Below are 5,631 nucleotides of genomic sequence, written 5' to 3'. Positions count from 1 at the left end.
TCCTCTCTTTACAGTCACCACAGGCTTTGAAATCAATAATAATGCCCCGGTTTCACAGATGAGAAAGTTGAAGTTCAAGCTCCCTGAGTGTCTTGTCCAAGTTCACACCACCGAGATTTAAGCCATTTGACCCCAGTTCTTAGAGAGCAGCATCAGTGTCTCCCTATCAATGTCTCCCAGGCACCTGGAATTGCACCAAAATCATAGCAGACTGTTTCACTGAACCTAAATGAATGAACTAATGAACAAAAGCACAAACTCCTGTCTTGCAATATGAAGTTATTATTCATACATCTGGATGATATTAAAAAGCCTGGAGAGAGAGCCCACTTAGGGCCTGGATGGAGCTTGCATCAGAATCTGTGACCCTGGGCTCATCGCCTAACCTTCCCTAGTTTTTTTTTTTCTTTATCTGTAAAACAACAATTAGACAACCTTACCGGAAGATGACTGCGAGGATCAGAGGCATAAGATAATATGACCCATACCTGGCACCCTCAGGTGTGAAGCCATAGTCACCATGGCCTCTATGCACCAAGGACCACATTGGGCTGAATGAAGTGGACGTGTGAGTCCATGAGCTCAGAGATCGTGGACATTCCTTCCTTCCCTGGCCCAGGCAATTCCTGCAGGGTTGAATCTGGCCTTCTAGCAAGTCTGTCATTTCAAGTTCTCTTTTCCTCTTTATTCTTTGAGGTCCCTGAACTGGAATGGCATCAAGACTTTCTTTGCAGAGAGGCTCCAATAAGGTCTCATGTGCTGAGGTTGATTGTCTCTTCATTAATATTTCAGGCTTTCAGGATGCCAGCAGGTAGGCTCTTGGATTGAAGGACAGATTTGGCCAGGGTGGGGGCATGCACGATCTCGCGGGTGTGATTCAAGCCCCTGTGGTCACTGATGAGGATAAAGATGGTCACAACTGCAAACAAAACCCCCGAAAGATCTGTGAACGGTCGGAGCCCTGGGCCGTAATTAACAGCCATATTTTAAAACTTATATTTCTAAAAAGACATAATTGTTTTCATGCATCCAGGAACATTCCCTGAATGAGGAGAAAATGCCAAGGAAGGGGGAGAAACTTCCCTGCCATTATCACCTCCCTTCATCTGCTCCAGGCCTGAGCTGCCTGGGTTGCCATGGTGACGCAGGGCTGACCTCTCACTTTTTACTCTTCCAGGAGCTAAAAAGGTAAAAAGGAGCCATTTGGTCGCAAATGAAAATCAACCTCCCTCAGTTAAAAGATGTTAAATCGCTTTCCCTTCGTCAAACCTAATGTTCCGTAGCCAAGTTAAAAAAAAAAAAATAGGGAAGAAAGAGGGAGAAGAGGGGAGAAAAAGGGGAACAGCGCAGGCTGGAGATCCCATTAGCAAAGGGAGATGCTGCCGAGCAGGAGGCAGCCTCCGCCACCGCAGCTTCGGGAGGGAGCAAAGGGCTGCGGCCAGGACAACTTTCTGGGCGCTCACAATTGTCACCGAGCCACTTCCCCTGACTTGCTGTGGCCTCCTGGCGCCGCAGGGTCCTGCTTTTGCTCCTCGCTGCCTGCCTCTTTTGCTCACTCTGTGCTGGTGCCTGATGCCGCTGGATTGTTGGGTTTCATTTTCTATGTGCAGGGAAGTTGGGTCAGGAAATGAAAATATTGCTTGAACCCAAATAGCAGTAGCTCTTATAAAAGAGATTTCAGTGTGTGGGAGGGGGGGAATCACATTCTTTTAACATTATTAAGCCTATTATTAGCAATGTGTGCCCCATGCAAGAGCCAGCAGTGCACATTCATTTGCTGTGATTAATATGCCGAAGTGGCTTTCTCCAGTGACCCGGGCTGCGCTGCTGGGCTGCCAGGAACTTGACCACTCAGAGCCCAGGGTGCAGGACCACCCAGGCCAGAGGGGCCTCCTGTCCGATTGAAAGTGCAGGTTGGGCAGGTGGGAGAGGGGTGCCAGGAGGCTCCAGGCAGCAGGCCTGTTCGTGCTTGGGAGATGGAAGCATCTCGCTGCCCATTTCTGGCTTTCTGATGTGTAGCAGGGAAGCTGGAGCTCTGCCCTCTCTCCTCTTTTCTCTTCTCCCTCTGGGTCGGCAGGGAATGGTCTTGCAGTCCACTCCACCTGCATGTCGTGTGCAAGGACGGCAGGGACTGTACTTTGGCTTCAAATGATTCACTGGTTTCATTTGGATGCAAGCTTCTAAGCATGTGGGCTAGCGCTGTCAAAGCATCCTCTACATGTGAATACCCTTAATTATAAGCTAGGCAAGAACTACCGATTTATCACTACCAGACTTGTTTTCAATCTTTTAACTTCGGGAGTTAAAACACTGGAGAGTGGTAATATTATAAAAAATTGGAAAGAGGAAGAGTGGGGCATAGGGAATGTGACTCATTCTTATCGGAAAGATTTCCTCCCAGGATCCTGGAGCAAAATCTTAGGCTTTTTTAAGAAGTATTTTAAAAACCTCATGGGCAGATCAGGAAGTCAAAACATCAGAGAACATTCATTAGTGATCTATTTCAATAAGGCCAATGTCAGAATTAAAAACAAAACAAAACACAAGGCTATAAAATAATAACCTGAAGGAAACAAAAATGGTGCCTGAATTCATTCATTATCCATTCATCATTCATTCAAGAGATGTATATTCTTTATTCATATTTCTTCAGATACTGATAGCATTCGGCAAATACCTGCTAGTTTAATAACCCAATGCCTTATTTATATAAGCAGCTTCCAGTTGCAATAAAATTTGCAGAAGCCTCCTTTCTCTGTTAGATTTATGGTATCTCTTGCGGATCCTACCTGAATACCTTGTCCCTGAAAGGTGGGAAGAAAGTCTCTCTCACGCCCCCTGCCCCGCCCTGGCCACCTGCACCCCCAAGCATGCGCATACATAGTCCATAGTTTCTAATAAGGTCTCCGTGCTCGTCTTATGCTCAGGGCCTCTTGCTAAGCACATTCTCTGAAGACAGCCTAGTTGCACCAAACTCTTTAATTGGCTAGCATTTTAAAAGTTTTAAAGGGTTAATGCTTACAAGGAAAGGAGAAAATACTCTCCCACACGTGTGCGTTTTGATCTGAGGTTCAAAACATACACGCAGATGAAAATGTCCAGTCTCCTTGCTACACACAGTCCCTTTCTCTGCCTCCCAGTCTCTCTCCTTCCCTCCGCACAATCTTACAGATCTCAGTGCGATTAGAGAGCCGCCGATAAGGGAACGGCCAATGGTATTCTATGGTTTCAGTGTAGTCTGAAGATTAAATCCCTATGAAAATAATATATCTCTTCTCCACTCCCCTGCCCCCCCCTCCTCCTCCTCCCTGGAAGCAGCTGCTTTTCACATTTAAATGTAGCAGGGGTAACAAGAGCCTCTTTTATCAGCTACTCCTATTCATAAGGCATTAAAATACATGCCGTTTCTTAATCCCTAGTGCAGCTCTAACAGGGCCTTCAGCTTTGTGCTGAAATAGCACGTATCTTTTAAAAGTAGCTGATGGAAATCATCTTCCAAACCGAATCAGCCTCTTAAAAGCAGCTCTCCCCAAGCGCAGCACACAAAATGCAGTCCGGGGCCGCAGTGTGTGTCCGGCCTTCCCCCTCTGCCATAAAAAGGGCTTGGGAAACAATGCCTAAGTTTGTTTATAAGTAGCCTGAGCAACTTGGCGAGCTGCACCCGTCCCCTCTCTCTGCCCTCCCACCCCAGATCTTGTGCCCATCTTCTGCAGCAGCACCGCTGGGCAGCACAGCCCGCAGCGCCTCTTCTGGGACAAGCCCACCGGCATTTGCTGAGCAAGGTCACTTTCAGAGGCAGCTGTTTCTGAAGGGCAGCATCTCCAGGAATGGTGGGCAAGGGGGTGGGGGGCCGGGATGAGGGAGACAATCACCTGGATCCCCAGTTAATCCACAGGCCTCAAGGGAAGTGCCTGAAGGGCCGGTGAATTTCACAGCCACCGAGAGAGCCCTTTTGTAGGCAGGTAGCTGACAGACACTCGCACGACAACATGACATATATATATATATATATATATATATATATATATATTTTGTACATGTAACGCACACACATACACACGTGTGTCTGCATCAGATAGCACTGTTCCTGCACAGCCACCTAAAAATAGCATTAAGATGCGCTGTTAACGCAAAGAGAATATTTAAAGCACAAACAAAAATAAATGTCCTGAATTATATATTTATTGCAAGTAGGTCCCTAAAATTAAGTCTTTTTTTTTTTACTTGTTTAAATTAAAACTGGCCCTTTAAAAATAAACTCTTTTTCAATTACTCGAGCCTCTCTCCCAATGTATCTGGTTTTCTATTTTCAGTAAAATTAGGGGCTGTCTAATCTCTGGCGTTATTGCTAATAGAAAAGAGGAAAAAAAAAAGAGTGGCAGAAATATTTGTTGTATTTTGTGTTCATCTTTATGCTTATTTTCACTTAGCTGCTTAGAGAAGAGATTTCATGGGGGGGGAGGGAATCACATTCTTCTAACATTGTTTGACTCAAAGTGCCATTTTAAAAGTATGATTTCTTTCTCATAGTAAGTAAGTGCTGTTACAAGGGTTTGGGATTTTAAGTTCCTCTGGCAGATATATTTCACTTGCTGTGAATCTTCTCTTCTTCTAATTCATTCCCTCCCTCTCTTTTCTTGATTTGAGGCTGAGGTGGTGATGAGTGTTCTTTGCCTTTTACAATAGATTTCCTTTTACTTATAAAACTCCACAAAGTTATAAAGTGGGAAGAACTGTCTACAGGATACAATTTCCCCCTCCCCTACCTGCTAGCTAAATGTTGAAGAAGGCTGAGAGGAAAAGAAATAATGAGTGCAAGAGTGCAATGTCCCAATAAATATACACCTTCATTTCATCCCTTTTGTGGAAAGTGTCCATCTCAAAGAGGTTGTAATGTTTTTTAACAAAAAGAGAAAAATACCCAGGTAATTATAAATGCCCTTTAATACCATTAAAGGGAAACTTAATTCCAATCACTGAGATTTATTGAGAATCTTCCTTTCTGAGGCAAAGGCTGTGGCCTCTGAATCATGGAACGTGACTGCCCTCTTCTGGTTACAAGGAGAAATAGACGCAGCCTGGAAAAATTTAGGAACTTGGAAGGCGTTGATTATTCTTATCACCGATTGTAGACTTTGGTCTAGGACATCTACCATGATAAAGAAATATCCACTTCCACGTTAGAAAATAAGCCTGATGGGAATTATAAACTAAATATCTACCTTGCTCATAGCTCAGAATAAAATGCTTCCTGATATTTTTGGATAGCCTTTCTGACTTTTGTACTGTTTTATTCTACCCTCATGTCAGACACAGGTGTTCAAATAAAGCTAAAATGAGGAACACGAATGACTTTGATATTTCCACGAATTTTTGAAAAAAATTGATTGTTAAGGTGAGCCAAGCATTTATAAAGGGTGCTTTCAGTTTGAAGGAGGAACTCACATTTCTCCAACCTCAAAAAGTAGCTTGTCCATAATTAACTAGATCACATTTTCAATTAGAGATTTTAAAAAGTGAACCAAAACTATTCTCAAGTAAAATCAAAACAATGAAAATGACTATTATGTAATTCCATGTTAAATGGGCCCGCACTTGATACTTGGGAGGAGAATTATAAATGGAATCATC

The sequence above is a fragment of the Microcebus murinus genome, chromosome 7 (assembly GCF_040939455.1).
Source record: "Microcebus murinus isolate Inina chromosome 7, M.murinus_Inina_mat1.0, whole genome shotgun sequence".
In the NCBI taxonomy this organism is placed as follows: Eukaryota; Metazoa; Chordata; class Mammalia; order Primates; family Cheirogaleidae; genus Microcebus; species Microcebus murinus.
Note: the sequence above shows the minus strand (reverse complement) of the source record.